Here is an 18693-nt window from a genome sequence, read left to right on the forward strand (position 1 = left end):
CAAGAACAATCCTATAAGCGGTGGATCTCATATTCATGACCAGAACATAAATCTCCTTCCTCTTCCGCCTTACAAATGATGCCTTCCATTATTCCATTCGAAGCACAGAAAATAGGCTTGCCTCACAAAGTGCACTAGCCATTGGTTTCCTGCTGTATGACCAAAAAAGCGCAAAGAATGATAGCAAAATGGTATTGACTATAAAAACTTCTGAAAGCAAGCTCTTCTGCATTCAAAAGACTAGCCTTCCTTGAACTAAACCTATTGGGCACCTATACGACTCCTTGACCGCAGGATCTCCAGGTATGTGATGCTCCAACTTACAAGATGGCAACTGAACAAAATATGATCTCAATAAGACTCAGGTACTTAAAGTCCATGGTTATCACATGCAGATCTGCATATGGTACAATGTGTTGAGAAACAATCTGTCATGAAATTTTTTCGAAAACAAGTATGATAAGAAGTATATTCTGCATAGTGAGAGAACATCGTCCATGACATATTCTCAACAGCGTTGGGTGACACGTACAAACAAGTGACCCTTGTTCAAAACCGCCACATTTATAAGCTCAAAGATTAACTCGAAGAAAACATCGTGTTTTGTCACAATTCATGTCTGATGCATTGGCATTTTGTTCAAGAAGATCGTCGTCCTTCATGAATTTATTCAGTCTAATCTTTTGATCCTTTGTTCTTGGGAATAGAAGCAAACCCATGACACTGAAAGTGCACAAGAAATAACTCAGCCTAAAAGATGTCCTCGCCACAAAACCTTCAAAGGGAATCTTATCTGCCCATGATAGTCCACACACAGTGTTTCTCACCAGGTCGACTCCTAAATCATTATCAGAGTCCTGCCCTTTTATTTGTTTAAGAAAATTATCCACATTACTTAAGATCAAACGTTGAAGAAATATATTATCCTAAATTCACTAATATAATATTATCTCAAACTTATCAAATATTGAAAGAAAATATTACTCATCATCCAAAAATTATAGTTAATTTCTTAGAAAGAACTTGTATGAAGAAAATTCTATTGCTGGATCTCTTACACAAAAATCATTTAATATATACCTCATAATCTGCTAGAAGTGTGGCGTCGTGAAAGGCTGCAAGAAATCACATGAATTTGACATCTTCTACTTGTTGCTCTAAGACAACGGTGGAAAGAGCAAGCCTATAAGCAGTGTATTTCATATTCCTGGCCATCACATAAATATCCTTCCTCATCCGCCTTACAAGTGATGCCTTCCATTGTTTCATTCGAAGCCCAGAAAATAGGCTTGCCTCACAAAGTTCTCTAGCCATTGGTTTCCTGCTGTATGACCAAAAAAGCACAAAGAATGATAGCGAAATGGTATTGACTATGAAAACTTCTGAAAGCAAGCTCTTCTGCATTAAAAAGACTAGCCTTCCTCGAACTAAACCTATTGGGCACCTATACGACTCCTTGACCGCAGGATCTCCAGGTATGTGATGCTCCCACTTACAAGATGGAAACTGAACAAAATATGATCTAAATAAGACCCAGGTACTTCAAGTCCATGGTTATCACATGCAGATCTGCATATGGTACAATGTGTTGAGAAACACTCTGTCATGAAATTTTTTTGAAAACAAGTATGATAAGAAGTATATTCTGAATAGTGAGAGAACCTCGTCCATAAAATATTCTCAACAACGTTGGGTGACACGTACAAACAAGTGCCACTTGTTCAAAACCACCACCTTTATAAGCTCAAAGATTAACTAGAAGAAAACATCGTGTTTTGTCACAATTCATGTTTGATGCATTGGCATTTTGTTCAAGAAGATCGTCGTCCTTCAAGAATTTATTCAAGCTAATCTTTTGATCCTTTGTTCTTGGGAATAGATGTAAACCAATGACACTGAAAGTGCACAAGAAATAACTCAGCCTAAAAGATGTCCTCGCCACAAAACCTTCAAAGGGAATCTTATCAGCCCCTAATAGTCCACAGACAGTGTTTCTTACCAGGTTGACTCCTAAATCATTATCAGAGCCGTGCTCTTTTACTTGTTTAAGAAAATTATCCACATTAATTAAGATTAAAAATTGAAGAAATATATTATCCTAAATTCACTAATATAATATTATCTCAAACTTATCTAAATTTTAAAGAAAATATTACTCATCATCCAAAAATTATAGTTAATTCCTTAGAAAGAACTTGTATGAAGAAAATTCTATCGTGAGATCTCTTACACAAAAATCATTTAATATATACCTCGTAATCTGTTAGAAGTGTGGCGTCGTGAAAGGCTGCAAGAAATCACATGAATTTGACGTCTTCTACTTGTTGCTCTAAGACAATGGTGGCAAGAACAATCCTATAAGCAGTGGATCTCATATTCATGACCAGAACATAAATCTCCTTCCTCTTCCGCCTTACAAATGATGCCTTCCATTATTCCATTCGAAGCACAGAAAATAGGCTTGCCTCACAAAGTGCACTAGCCATTGGTTTCCTGCTGTATGACCAAAATAGCGCAAAGAATGATAGCGAAAAGGCATTGACTATAAAAACTTCTGAAAGGAAGCTCTTCTGCATTAAAAAGACTTGCCTTCGCCGAAAAAAATCTATTGGGCACCTATACGACTCCTTTACCACAGGATCTCCAGGTATGTGAATTATCTCAATGAAGAGTCAGGTATTTCTAGTCCATGGTTATCAAATGCAGATCTGCATATGGTCTAATATGTGGAGAAACAATCGGTCATGAATTTGTTTCGAAAAATAATATGATAAGAAGACTATTCTTAATAGTGAAAGAACCTCGTCCATATTTCTCAAGAGCGTTGGGTGACACGTACAAACAAGTTCCCCTTGTTCAAAACCACCGCCTTTATGATCGAAATGATTAACTAGAAGAAAACATCGTTTTTTGTCACAATTTATATCTAATACATTGGCATTTTGTTCAAGAAGATCATCGTCCTTCATGAATTTATTCAAGCTAATCTTTTTATCCTTTGTTCTTGGGAATAGAAGCAAACCAATGACACTGAAAGTGCACAGGAATTAACTCAGCCTAAAAGATGTCCTCGCCACAAAACTTTCGAATGGAATCTTATCAGCCCCCTGATAGTCCACAGATAGTGTTTCTCACCAAGTTGACTCCTAAATCATTATCAGAGCCGTGCTCTTTTATTTGTTTAAGAAATTTATCCACATTACATAAGATCAAACATTGAAGAAATATATTATCATAAATTCACTAATTTAAGATTATCTCAAACTTATCTAAATTTGAAAGAAAATATCACTCATCATCCAAAAATTATAATTAAGTTCTTAGCAAGAACTTGTATGAAGAAAATTCTATCGCGAGATCTCTTACACAAAAATCAGTTAATATATACCTCGTAATCTGCTAGAAGTGTGGCGTCGTGAAAGGCTGCAAGAAATCACATGAATTTGACATCTTCTACTTGTTGCTCTAAGACAATGGTGGCAAGAACAATCCTATAAGCAGTGGATCACATATTCATGACCAGAACATAAATCTCCTTCCTCCTCCGCCTTACAAGGTATGCCTTCCATTATTCCATTCGAAGCGCAGAAAATAGGCTTGCCTCACAAAGTGCACTAGCCATTGGTTTCCTGTATGACCAAAAAAGCGCAAAGAATGATAGTGAAATGGCATTGACTATGAAAACGTCTGAAAGCAAGCTCTTCTGCATTAATAAGACTTTCCTTCCCCGAACAAAACCTATTGGGAACCTATATGACTCCTTGTGTGAAGACTCAAAATTTTACTATACAAAGAGACAAAATACCAAGTTGATTTTTTTTTGTACTGAAAATGAATTATGGCATGGATGAGAATAAATTACATGCAACCTTTGGTATGGAGGGAGAAGACCTCTGTATTTTTCTTGATTTGTAAAGACAATGGAAAATTTACGAAATAGACTGGCATTTGGCTATTTGCTACGAGGCTTATTGTTATTTGATTAACAATTCCAGATGTCACTGACGCCGTGGTCTCAGGGCGTGACATTTAAGTGGTATCAGAGCTGCCGGGTTCATAATCCGACTGGAAGTTTGACAGACAAAATTTGACGAAGTCAAATTTTGGCAAAAACCCTTGCTTTCCTATCCAAATCATTCTGATACATCACATTCATCTCATTTTGTTTAAATCTTCAAATTTATGTTGTCACCATAATTGGATGGCTTATACTTTCACATAGATTCTCAAAACTCAATTTTGTCAACTGCTTTCAATCTGTGCGAAATTACCCCTTTTTCCAGTTTTGGAAAATCTCATTCTGTTCGATCCAAATATCTTGCTTATCTGGTAATGAAACTTTGATCTCTTTTTCATTCGATATTTATTTGAATGGCCACACCTCGTGCTTGTTCGCATGCGTCAACTTACCATTGAAAACCAAGCATGAGAAATTGAAACCCTAAAGGTTCAACTCGCTAGAGGAAAACAAGAGAAACAAGAACTCTTGGAGATTAGGAACCTACTTCAAATTGATGTACAATGTCTCTCCCATCATCTTAATCGAGCAGAGAGCCAGCTTGCCCTAACTCAACGTAACCTATCTCACGTGGTACGACTAGTTTCCCCTAACCGAAATTTGATAGTAAGGATTGAAACTGAGAAGGATCTTGCTAACCTCTCTCGTCATCAACAAAAAGACCTTGCTAGCAAGCAAGAACATTATATCGCCAAGCTTCATAGCGCTATGGATAGACTGCAAGAACAAAATAACTATATGCACCTTGTCGTGGAAAACGTGAAAGAACGAGAAGAAGCACCTATGGATGTAGTGGAAAAAGAACAGGGATGTCGGAGAGATGATAAGGTAGGCTAGACTGGTATTATGATTATATGATACGAAATGAAAGAAGTGTAACATTTCTTTGGAAATGTACGAAGATAAGTTGAATTATATTTTTGGGAATACACCTATCTGATATAAGTTGACTTACATTTTTGGTAATTTACCTATCGAAGATAAGCTTCCGACTTGAGATGAAATGTTTGACTCGTGGATAATAAATTATTTATGAAAATATGAGATAAGAATTATATAAGCTTTGATATTCAGACGTAAAGGTTGATTTTTGTTTCAAAAATTAACGATATGTACATTAAATTTGGGATACTAAGTGCTAAATTTAAATATTTAGGATTTTGTAATATTGAATGAAGGTAAGAAATTTATATTATTTTTAGGACATTTCCTTATGAAAATAAAGTAAGATATTGATGGGCATTGAGGAAGTGTAGCATACATAATAAGTTCCGACTCTTCTTATAGTACAAAAAAAGGTAAGATTTGAGGAGAAAGACATCCGATGAAACTTGGTTGTATTAAAGCATGCTAGGTTCATAGTCTTGATTAAAGACAAATTTAGTAAAAGAAGAATTTTTCGAGAAATTAGTTTCTTCCGTACAAGGTTGAAAGAAATTTTGACTAGGTTATAATTATTGGGACTTGAGTCAATAAGCTAATAAAGAGTTATGTTCTAAGATTCTATATTGGTTTTAAGTTTTGAGATAGTAATCGTGATACTATAAGATAGAATAAAATAAATATGGATACTCATATATTCAGTGTACCATGGGAATTGATTGGTTGGACAAGAATCATGTAATGGTAGATTTTCGGGATAAGAATGCCAAACCGCAATCCAAGAATAAATCGTATTTCATGGTAAGGATAAGGAACAAAAATCCTTCCTTTCTGCTTCTCAGACCTAGAAATCCATGGAGTATGGCGAAGAAGTCTAACTAGAATGATCAGCGAGGTAAATAACGAAGTTACTCTGAAGATACAAGATATTCCAGTTATTCAGGAATATCCAGACGTCTTCCCTGAAGAATTTCCTGGCACGATTCCTGACCGTGAATTGGAGTTTGAGATCAACTTGATCCCTGGGGTTGCACTAATCTCGAAGGCACCATACCGAATGGTCCCAACATAGTTAAAGGAACTAAAGGATCAACTCCAAGAGTTGTTGGATAAGAAGCAGATTCTACCCAGTGCATCTCCGTGGGGAGCCCCTGTATTATTCGTGAAAAATAAAGACGGGAGTATGAGGATATGTATCGACTATAGATAGTTGAACAAGATTACAATTAAGAATAAATACCCTCTCCCGAGGATAGATGACTTTTTCAATCAATTGAAAGGAGCTAAGGTCTTTTCAAAACTCGATCTGAGGTCCGGATACCATCAACTGAAGGTCAAAATGGAAGATATCCCTAAAACAGCCTTCAAGACAAGATATGACCATTACGAGTTTAAGGTAATGCCGTTTGGACTGACCAATTCCCCAGCAATATTCATGGACCTCATGAATAGAGTCTTTAAACCATACCTCGATATATTCGCGGTCGTATTCATAGACGACATTCTTGTGTCCTCACAAAGTAAGGAAGATTATGAGGAACATCTTTGCCTCACTCTAGAAACACTAAGAGAAAAAGAACTGTATGCCAAATTTAAGAAATGTGAAGTTTGGCTAACAAGTGTCACCTTCTTGGGACACATAATCTATGATTTAGGTGTTTCAGCGGCCCCCAAGAATGTAGAGGCAATTGTGGACTGGCCTAGAACAAAATCAGTAACTGAGATTTGAAGCTTTGTGGGTTTAGCTGGATATTATAGGAAATTTGTTGAAGGATTTTCTTCAATAGCCATACCCGTCACCAAACTCACGTAGACAATTGCCTACGCATCAAGACAATTAAAATCGTATGAGAAAAACTATTCAACTCATGATCTTGAGTTAGCAGCCATCGTATTTGCACTAAAAATATGGAGACATTATCTATATGGTGCTAAATGCGAGATATTCACCGATCATCAAAGCCTCAAATACTTATTCACTCAAAAGGAATTAAACATGAGGCAGAGACGGTGGATTGAACTCTTGAAGGATTATGATTTAACAATCAGTTACCATCTAGATAAAGCAAACAAGGTAGCAGATGCATTGAGCCGAAGAGACGTTAGAAAAGTAAATTTATCGTCTCTTTCAGCTCAACCATGCCTTCAAGAAACCATCAAGTTGAAACAAAATCACGATCCTTTCATAGCAAAAATTAAGGAGCAACTTCAAGAAAGAAAAGCTCAAGAATTTCAAACTGATGAGAAAGGCGTCGAAAGGACGTTTGTGTGTACCAGACCTCGATGAGATAAGACGAGAAGTAATGTCTAAGGCACACATGTCAAAGTTTCAATTCACCCTGGGAGCATCAAAATGTATCGAGACTTGAAACAGAATTACTTGTGGAATGGAATGAAGAAGGACGTAGCTGAATTTGTCGCTAAATGCCAAATTTGTCAACAGGTCAAAGCCGAACATCAACGACCTCGAGGACTCCTACAACCGCTAGAGATCCCAACATAGAAGTGAGAGCATATTTCCATGGACTTTGTGGAAGGATTATCAAAGTCAAGACAAAACCATGATTGGATCTGGGTTATCACCGACCGACTAACCAAATCAGCACAATTTTTACCGATGCAATTGAAATACACCTAGATAAACTAGCCACCCTGTACATGGACAACATAGTAAGATTACATGGAGTTCCAGCAAGTATACTATTTGATAGGGATCCAAGTTTTGTGTCTCGATTTTGGAAAAGTTTCCAAGAAGCCATAGGAACCAAGGTCACCATCAGCACGGCCTATCACCCGCAAATAGATGGCCAAACCGAAAGAACTACTCAAACCTTAGAGGACATGTTAAGGGCGTGTGCTCTAGATTTCAAAGGAAATTGGAGTGAGCATCTACCTCTAATATAGTTCATATACAATAACAGCTACCACAGTAGCATAGAGATGGCCCCTTATAAAGCTCTCTATGGAAGAAAATGTAGGTCGCCCCTGTATTGGGACGAAATAGGGGAGAAAGCCATCACCAAGCCTGACTAGTACAGATCATGGTTGAGAAGGTAGCTATCATCAGGGAGAAACTCAAAGCGGCCCAGGACAGACAAAAGAGCTGTGATGACTTGAAGAGAAGGCCGTTGGAGTTTGAAGTCGGTGAGAAGACCTATGTCAAGGTTTCACCTATGAAGGGAGTGGTCCGCTTCAGCAAATCATGAAAATTGAACCCAAGAAACGTCAGACCCTTCAAAATTCTGGAAAGAATCGGAACCCTAGCTTATTGGCTTGCCTTGCCGCCTGACATGTCAAGAATCCATAACGTCTTCCACGTTTCACAACTAAGAAGATACATTCCAAACTCGAGTCATATTTTCGAGGTTGCACCATTGCTACTCGATGGCAACCTGAATGAAGAATTGAAATATGAAGAAGTCCATACTGTATAGTGGACAAAGAAGGATTACTACATCACCGCACCATCCATACGTGAAAATACAATGGTCTAATAATACCGAAAGAGAAGCTACTTGGGACCTTGAAGAAATAACGAGTAGACATCATCCCTACCCTTTCAAAGACCAAGATAATTCAAGTTTCAAGGACGAAACTTTAAACAAGGAGGGAAGGATGTGAAGACCCAAAATTTTACTATATAAAGAGACAAACTACCAAGTTAATTTTTGTTTTGCATTGAAGATGAATTATGGCATGGAGGAGAATAAATTACATGCAACATTTAGCATGGAGGGAGAAGACCTAAAGTCACATTGGTGATTAATGCCATAAACCTTTGGTATGGAGGGGGAATGCCTAAAGTCACATTGGTTATCCGCAGATTTGTGTCTGAATGCCTCACTTGTCAGCAGGTGAAGGCAGAACATCAAAGGCCAGCAGGAACGCTTAAGCCACCCTATATCTCTGTGTGAAAATGGGAGAATATTACCATGGATTTCGTTGTTGGTTTGCCGAGTTCAGTCAGAGGATCCAATTCTATTTGGGTGATAGTGGATCGACTTACCAAGTCAACGCACTTTTTGCCAGTAAAAATGAATTTCTCCATGATGTAGTATGCGGAGCTCTATATCAGGGAGATAGTTTGATTGCACGGGATCCCAGTTTCTATTGTGTCCGACCGAGACCCGAGGTTTACATCGTCCTTTTGGAAGAGCTTACATGCAGCCATGGAGACGAAGTTGTTTTTCAGTACCGATTTTCACTCGCAGATAGATGGCCAATCTGAGCGAGTGATTCAGATTTTGGAGGATCTATAGTGAGCCTGTATGATCGATTTCCAGGGGACTTGGGAATCTAAGCTACCTCTAGTGGATTTTACCTACAACAACAGTTTTCAAGCATCCATAGGTATGGCTCCCTACGAGGCTTTGTATGGAAGGAAGTCCAGATCGCCGATTCACTGGGATGAAGTTGTTGAGAGAGCATAACTTAGTCCAGAGATAGTTCAGAAGACTGCAAATGTGGTGATCAAGATCCGAGACAGGATGAAGATTGCACAGAGTCGTCAGAAGAGTTATGCTGATAAAAGAAGGAGAGATCTCGAGTTTGCCGTAGGTGATCACGTTTTTGTAAAGATAGCACCCATGAAGGGTGTTATGAGATTTGAGAAAAATGGCAAGTTGTGTTCGAGATTTATTGGACCCTTCGAGATTCAAGACAGAATTGGGACACTAGCCTATCGTGTTTCCCTTCCGCCGAATCTGGTCGGGGTACACAATGTGTTCCAAGTCTCAATGTTGAGGAAGTACCTAGCTAATCCTTCGCACGTGTTGAGCTATGACCGTTGCAGTTGGCTCCAGACATGTCGTATGAGGAAAGACATGTCCAAATCCTAGACAGACAGGAGCGTAGGCTTCGGAACAAGGTGACGAAACGAGTCAAAGTCCGGTGGCTAAACCAATCAGTGGAAGAGGCCACTTGGGAGACTGAAGTTAATATGAGAAACCGCTACCCGGAATTTTTTCGTAAGATTTAATTTTGAGGACGAAATTTATATAAGTGGGAGAGGAACTGTAGAGCCCAAAATCAGTACACGTAAATCTCATGCATTCATTTAATTGTTAAATCTTTTATTTAAGTTTAAAATGATTTTACTGATGCATGATTTATTTAAATTGCATTACTTTAAACTTATTATGTTTATGTGATGCACGATTTAAAACGTTTTCTTGAGTTTCACGTTTCAGACGATTATTCGAGGCGTGATCGAGGAAAGGAGACCGGTGACGTTTTTGGGCAATTTTTAAATATGATATTTTATTTTAAGTTGAGAATGAGGCGTTTTAAATAATTTACCTAGTTTTAGTATTTTAAAAGCCTAAAATTTTGTAATTAGTGAGTTTATAATTTTGAAACTTTTAAAGTTAGCTTTGTGCATTCTATTTGTTAAAAATGAGAATTTTATAAAATTAGTGTGTATTTATTTTCAATTAAGGAGTTGTTTAAAATTAGTGTGAGTTAACTTTTGTTAGCATTTTAATTAGTTAAATTAGCACTAATTACTCCTAATTAAAACACACACACATACATGTTTCACACACTCACACACACTTACACATTTTTTACACACACCGAAACACACAACACACACACCTACACATTTTATTTTCAGATTTTTTATATTTTGGAGAGCAAAAACCTAGGGTTCCTCCGCCTACAGCAGCCGCCCCTCCCTTTTGAATTTCCAGCAAGTTTTCGGTGATTTGTATTGTAAGAAGATAGTGCTACGTTCGTTCCGGATCAAACCTCGCTCCGTCTCCGCTTCGGTATCGCCGTATCGTGAGTTTTAAATAACAAAAGGCATGTATATTCTTTTTTCCTGCGTCGACCTAGTCACATTATGTGGTGCGATGTTTTTATATGAGAAAATACATGGGTGATGTGTAGAAGTTTGAGCAATCATGTTTGGATCACTTTTGAAACCTTTTTTTTTTTTTTATCTCAAATCTCGTTTTTACTGATCTTTTAAATACTGCGATTTTTCGGTTGAGATTTTAGGAAAACTTTCAACGTACTAAATGTAGTAATTTTTGATACCTTCGATTTGATATAAAATTCGAAATATTTAGATAAAGATTGAGTGAGTTATGATGTTTTTCGTGGGACAGCTCAAACTACGTTTTCTGAAAATATGTGATTGACGTGTTCTTGAAGTTTTATGGTTGCAGGCTTCGTTGGAGATCGACGGGTGATCGCTGCTACGTATCGTTGGAGATCGACAGGTGATCTCTTCACGTCGTTAGGCAATTGGGAGAATGAGTTGTCGTAAAATTCATTTTGTTGTCAAAAGTCGTGTTCACAAGTTTATTGGGTTATTTGTCATGCGTGGTTGTTTCGGGACAATTGTATAGGCTTGAGTCTGTGTTGTAGTATCCTAGGATGAGTCTCGAGGTGTCGATTCATGGTCGGAGGATTGAGTAAGGGAGATTAAGTCACAAGCACAGAAATTTCCGTTGGTTTTCGCGCAAAATGAGTACACAGACCCCCACACGGACCAGGGCACGGGGTCGTGCCCTTGTTTCCTTCTTAGTGTCAGCAAACCGAGCCTACACGGACCCTTCGACGGATCCTGACACGGGGTCCGTGCCCTTCTTTCCTTTCGGTGTGTTTTTACAGTAGCTACACGGACCCCTATACGGACCCAAGCACGGGGTCCGTGCCTCCCCTTTTCTTCATGATAAATTTTACAGAGTCTACATGGACCCAGAGCCGGATCTGGGCACGGGGTCCGTGTGCTTCACATTTTGGGGAAAAATTTATTGAATGCCTTGGGGTTCAAGATAATGGTTAGTACGATGATTAAAAGAGGTCAAGTCCCAAGTGATTTAGAATATCATAAGTTATTTGATTACTTCGGTGGTGAGTTCGAGTACCTACGTCTAAGTTATGCAAGTTAAGCATTTGAACTCATGATAGTATGTTGCAGCAGTGGCCCCAAGCGAGATCCAACGAACCCCTCAACGCCAAGTAAGTATGTTGACGCGCAAATAGATAATATTTCAAGTTTCTGAGGTATGCAAAATGTCTTGTGACCAAATTTATGAATGGGTTTGGAAGTCGGTGAACGTGGCCAAGGACCTCTCCACCTCGTTAAAGCATGAACGGGTTTAGATCAGGATTGGAAAGCGTTAAAGCATGAACGGGGATCTCATGTCTGTGGCAATGGATTCTTCTCTGTCAGTCCAGTACTGTGGTTTAGTCTGATCAGGCAATTTTATGTATGGGTCACTTGCTTTGAAACATGCATCTACATAAAATGATGAAGTTTATGTATGATCATGTATGTACAAGTATGCAAGCATGATTAAGAAAAGTTTCACGTTATGGCACGTCTATGTTACGTATGTAAGTTCAAGCTTTATACGCATGTTAAAGTTCAAGCATGTAATGTTCTATTGTAAAGTTGCAATTGATTTTATTACATACTACTCGTTACTTCCAGTTTATACGTGTTGAGTCTTTAGATTCACTAGACTTGATCGATGCAGGTGAGTATGATTTTGAGAAGACAAGGGGTAGGGACCAAGGAGTTGGCTTGGACTGAGCAGGAGGCTAGACCAGAGAACAGCCCAAGTTTTAAGTTTTTATGAAAAGTCAAATACTCTGATTTAACGTTACTGGTTATGAGATTTTAAACAACTACTTTTGTCAAACTTTATTTTAGATCTTTTGTTGCAACTACTTTTGGTACATATAGTTTATTTTACTGAATTTTGAAGGTTCGCCTTTTATTTGAGAAATTTTTTAATTTTTCTGCAAATTTCAAGTAGTAAAAAGTACGGTACGTTACAGTTAGTATCAGAGCCGAGTTTTTGTAAAGGGTTATGTCTACTGCCAGTTTCCAGAAGCTCACGAAGTCACACCTCAAGTCTGTGTAAGTTTTAAGGTTTTGAATTACGTTATGCATTAAACATTAAGTCATGATTTTGGCATGTCCATGTTTTAAAGTTCAAACTACGTGCATCATATGTTAGTGATATTATGTTCATGCAATTGGGTTTACGAGTGGGTAAATTATTGGAACAGTATGCCTCCTAGACGCTTGATTAACCGTGAAGCTAGGGAAGTGGACCGAGAGCCTCGAGATGAGGAGAGGGCCAATCCTCCACCTCCACCTCCGGACAAGCAGGCGCAGATGCTTGCAGGCATGACGCAGTTCTTCGCAAAGTTTGCTGGGAACTAGGCTACAGTTGATACGGGGGCTAGGCCCCGACCAGAGATGGTGTATGAGAGGTTCAGGAGGATGAACCTAAAGGAGTTTTTGGGGACCACTGACCCTATGATAGTTGAGGGATGGATTATATCCATCGAGGTAATCTTCGACTTTATGGAACTGACCGATACAGATAGAATCAGGTGTGCCACATTCCTTCTGGCAGGGACGCTAGACTGTGGTGGGAGAGTGCGTCAGTATCAGTTAATATACAGACGTTGACTTGGAACAGGATTTAAGGAGGTCTTTTTTGCGGGGACCCGGATGCTAATTCATTACTTAATCGTTCTTTGGGAATAATTTAATCAATTAAGGTAAACATGGTCTAATTTTTTTTTTTGTATACAAATGCGGAACGTAATGGAATTCATCTAGTATAGACATTCATATAAAAGTACAAGTCTTGTACAATTACATTCAAAGCAAAATAGGGTTCAACTACTATATATCAAGTGCTGAAGCCTATCTGCTTCTTTTCCTGATCTCCACGCTAACTAGTCCTCTCTTATCCTCTTCTTGACCCTGATCATGTCTCACCTGTTGTCATGCACACATACAAACACGACAACAGCCAGATAACTCCGGTGAGAATATAATCCCAATATAAACAATGTAAACATGCAATCATATAAAAACATATACAAAAGCATATAACAGTTATCAATAACATGTATCAAATTCGAAAACATGAATGATATAAAACTGTAAATAACACATGACTCGTCATCTCATACTCGACTCATCTCTAATCTAGGGATCCCGGTTCCTGGACATTAACACATATATCGAATCTCAGCGATAGGAGTCGATCTACTCCTAAGCAACATCGATATAAATCAAACATCCAGTGTCTTGGCATAACTGCCACGAACTTGGCATATCCGCCAACGACTAGGCATCTCCGCCTGTGACTCAATACATGCTTTGCTATAACTCAATAGACTAAGCATATCAATATCATAAATTGCAAACATCAATACACTAAAATAAAGTATGTGGTTTAGGAAAACTCAAGTTAAGTGTAACTCAAGTCAATCTCCCGATTGCCATTGATTTATACCTTTCTTTTCTCGGTTTCTGGCTCTGTCGAAGTCTCGAATTCGAAGCATGTCAATACTCAATCTGGCAATGACAATGTCGAGGAGTATAATATCAATACACTACTCAAATCAATACTGGATATAAACAGAGCTCAATCTAATTCTGTTTCAACGGCATAACTGCATAATCTCAATATACCCAGCAATACAAATCAACAGATATCAATTCCCACAACTCATAATCGATAACAATACAAATCTGATATCAAATCTCAATCAAATCCATTCTGAAAATCATAACAATTCCATACAGTATCTGTTCTTAAATCCGGTTTCGATTATACGATGTCTATTACGTCAAGAACACCATATATGAATCATATCTGATTCCTTCAACATCATATTTTCAAATCATATCAAAACGTAGTAAAACTTATGTTCATGTGAAGCCGCTAACACGAGGATCACAGAAATATATTCATATCAAAATTCTGACGGACGGATTTTGCGTAACCTTCAAATTCCTAGAATAAAAGGCGTAAGGATTTCTGGAGGATTTTCTCGAACTTCTTTTGTCTGAATTGCTGAATGAATGACCATATATATATATATATATATATCAAATTGCATGGGCAATGATACGTGTATCTTTTTCACCTATTTCAGGCGGCGCTCGGGCGGTTGTAATGTGCCGCTCGGGCGCGGAATGTTCTGTCCAAGCCCTCATCTTATCATCCACTGGCGCTTGGGCGGTCAAAAACTACCGCTCGAGCGCCAGACGTTCTGTCCGAATGGTAAACTTATGTTGCACTGGCGCTCGGGCGGTCTTTTCCTACCGCTCGGGCCCCAGATGTTCTGTCCAACATCTTGGCTTATAATGCACCGACGCCCGCTTCTTCACTTGAGTTCCTATAACCTCAATTCTTTCAATTAATCAATGTCTGATTACAGTGATTAAATCTCGGGCATTACACTTTTACTCCAAGTACTTCATTGAAAAAGTACAATCCAGATTGACTGGGGAGTTCATGATGCTGCGGCAAGGAGACAACAGCGTGGCAGACTTTGTCAGGAAGTTCGAAAGGGGGTGTCACTTTGTGCCCCTGATAGCTAATGATGCCCAAGGGAAGCTGAGGCATTTCATGGATGGTTTGCGGTCGATCTTGCGCCGTGATGTCAGGGTTGCTAGTCCTACTACATATGCTATTGTCGTATCTAGAGCTTTGGCGGCAGAGCAGGACCAAAGGGATATCGAGAGTGATAGGCAGGGCAAGAGGCCCTATCAAGCTCAACAGCAACAACAACAGCGACCTTATTTTAAGAGGTCGTTCCAGGGGCAGCCAGGGAAGAAGCTTTATCAGGGATCGCCTAAGGGCAAGGGTCCTATGCCACAGCAGAAGGCACCACGGAGGCCGGGAGAGCACCTGGTGTGCCCGAAGTGCAACCGCCAACACCCGGGACAGTGTTTGTATGGGTCAAGCAAATGTTTCAAGTGCAGAGCGAGTGACCACATGCTGAAGGAGTGCCCATAGTGGAGGCAACCGACACAGGGAAGAGTGTTCGCCATGCATGCTCAGGAGGCGAACCCAGACACGACGTTATTTACTAGTAAACTATTTAATTAAACATTGTATTACTTTGCCTTGCATGTTGGTTTTGAATTGGGATTATTAGGATGCTAGTAGACATTTTGGTGTCTTTTGTTGCCTAAGGTTCATATTAGAACTTTTGGGATATAAGTTGTGATGTACTTATGACTCTCAGGAAATATTTTCGTCAAGAGATTAGCTACGAAGGCCCTGATAGACTCAGGAGACACTCACTCCTTTATATCGGAGACATTCGCTAATCATTTAGACATCAAGTCCATAGGCCTTGATGTGACCTACTCAGTGACAGTCCCACCAGGGGAAGAACTGTTAGCTACCAGCGTGGTCAGAGATGTTGATCTAGAACTGCAGGGCCACCTTGTATATGCCGATCTGATAGTGTTGCCGATGCCAGAATTTCAAATTATTTTGGGTATGGACTTGCTAACAAAGAACAAAGTTCTTATTGATTTCCAAAAAAGGTCAGTGTTAGTAAGACCTTTGAGCATGGAGCAGTTTCTCTTTGAGCTAGCTAGATGGAGGAGTTTCCCTCGTATGATCTCTTGCATGTAGGCACGGAGACTCATTCACAAGGGGTGTCACGCCTTCTTGACCAGCATTATTTCCACACCTTACATGCCCACTCCGTCTATAACTGATGTACCACTGGTCAGAGATTTTCCTGACGTCTTTCTATATGACGTCACAGGCTTTCCACCAGAGAGAGAGATGGAGTTTTCAATTGGTCTTATGCCAGGCACTGTGCCGATCTCTAAGGCACCGTATAGGCTAGCTCCAGCTGAGATGTTAGAGTTCAAACTTCAAACAGCAGATTCAAGAGCTCCTAGACAAGGAATTCATTCGCCCCAGTTTCTCACCGTGGGGCGCACCATTGCTTTTTGTGAAAAAGAAATATGGGAGCATGAGACTGTGCATTGATTACCGAGATTTGAATAAGGTAACGATCAAGAATAAATATACACTTCCTAGAATCGAAGACTTGTTTGATCAGTTGCAGGGAGCTACAGTGTTCTCTAAGATAGATCTTCGATCAGGGTATTACCAACTGAAGATGAAAGATGCAGATGTGCACAAGACGGCCTTCAGGACCAGGTATGGGCATTACGAGTTCTTAGTAATGCCGTTTGGGCTGACGAATGCTCCAGCTATTTTCATGGACCTAATGGACCGAGTATTTCAGCCTTACCTTTAGCAATTCATCATAGTGTTTATTGACGATATCCTTATTTACTTGAAGAGCCATGAGGAGCACAATCAGAATTTGAGGACAGTTTTACAGATTTTGCAGAGTCGCAAGTTATTTGCGAAGTTCAGTAAGTGTGAATTCTAGTTGGAGAAGGTAGCGTTTTTAGGTCACATAGTATCTAGCAGTGGTATTGAGGTGAATCCAACGAAGATGAAAGATGTTAAGGAATGGGTTGAGCCAAAGAATGCATTAGAGATCCGTTGTTTTTTGGGTTTAGCCGGTTACTACCGTAAGTTTATTCAGGGTTTTCGTTGATAGCAGTGCCTCTCACTTCATCAACCAAGAAGAATGCCAAGTTCGTGTGGAGTGATGAAAGTCAGAAAAGCTTTGATACCTTGAAACAAGCTCTTATTTCAGCGCCAGTGTTAGCCATGCCATCAGGGTAAGGAGATTTCGTGCTATAAACCGATGCATCTAAACTCGGTTTAGGCGCAGTGTTGATGCAGCACGGTCAGGTGATATCTTACGCTTCCAGACAGTTGAAGGTGCATGAGAAGAACTATCCGACTCATGATTTAGAATTAGCCTCAGTTGTCTTTGCATTGAATATTTGGAGAGTCTCAAGTATTTCTTCACGCATAAAGAGCTGAATATGAGACAGAGACGGTGGTTATAATTGGTGAAAGACTATGATTGCGAGATTAGCTACCATCCGGAAAAAGCTAACGTCGTGGCAGATGCGTTGAACCGAAAGTTTGCAGTCATAGCACAGTTGTCAGTACAGAGACCTATTCACTCTGAGATTCAAGGGTTTGGGTTAGAGGTTTATCCCAAGGAAAGAGCCCCCAGACTATCTAATCTGACAGTGAAATCCGATTTGCGAGACCGTAGAGGACAGCCTTAATACGAGCACTTGCAGAAACGGAGGCTGAAAGATGAAGACAAGGGCAGTGTACTCTACTCAGTGTCTGATGGTATTGTTAGATACAGAGGTAGAATTTGGGTGCCTAACGTTGACTCCATCAGGGAGGATATCCTGTCAGAGGCACTTGCATCTCCGTATTCCATCCATCCGGGAGGTACCAAGATGTACAAGGATCTACAGATTTTGTATTGGTGGCCAGGGATGAAGCGAGACATTCACAGATTTATGTCTGAGTGCCTCACTTGTCAGCAGGTGAAGGCAGAACATCAAAGTCCAGCAGGAACGCTTAAGCCACTCCATATTCTTGCGTGGAAATGGGAGAATATTACCATTGATTTCGTTGTTGGTTTGCCGAGGTCAGTCAGAGGATCCAATGCTATTTGGGTTATAGTGGATCGACTTACCAAGCCAGCGAACTTTTTGCCAGCGAAGACGACTTTCTCCATGACGCGGTATGCAGAGCTCTATATAAGGGAGATATTTTGATTGCACGGGATCCCAGTTTCTATTGTGTCCGACCGGGATCCGAGGTTTACATCGTCTTTTTGGAAGAGCTTACATGCAGCCATGGGGACAAAGTTGATTTTCAGTACCGCTTTTCACCTGCAGACAGATGGCCAATCTGAGCGAGTGATTCAGATTTTGGAGGATCTATTGCGAGCCTATATGATTTATTTCTAGGGGACTTGGGAATCTAAGCTACCTCTAGTGGAGTTTACCTACAACAACAGTTTTCAAGCATCCATAGGTATGGCTCCCTACGAGGCTTTGTATGAAAGGAAGTGCAAATCGCCGATTCACTGGGATGAAGTTGGTG

General features: G+C 39.6%; 1 long non-coding RNA gene across 3 annotated transcripts in view; it reads right to left on the reverse strand.

Annotated features, from left to right (window-relative positions):
* The window catches only part of LOC140827667 (uncharacterized), a 76847-nt gene that overhangs the window by 9774 nt on the left and 48380 nt on the right, over nt 1-18693 (reverse strand). The window contains exon 3 of one of the 3 annotated variants that reach the window (XR_012117000.1): nt 989-1455. The exons of 1 other annotated variant lie outside the window; for it this stretch is intronic. This is a non-coding gene — a long non-coding RNA (uncharacterized lncRNA). Of the gene's footprint in view, nt 1-988; nt 1456-2263; nt 2628-18693 lie in introns of those variants that run through there. One more of the 3 variants, XR_012116999.1, reaches the window with a different exon arrangement.

This window comes from Primulina eburnea, chromosome 3 (genome assembly GCF_022965805.1).
Source record: "Primulina eburnea isolate SZY01 chromosome 3, ASM2296580v1, whole genome shotgun sequence".
In the NCBI taxonomy this organism is placed as follows: Eukaryota; Viridiplantae; Streptophyta; class Magnoliopsida; order Lamiales; family Gesneriaceae; genus Primulina; species Primulina eburnea.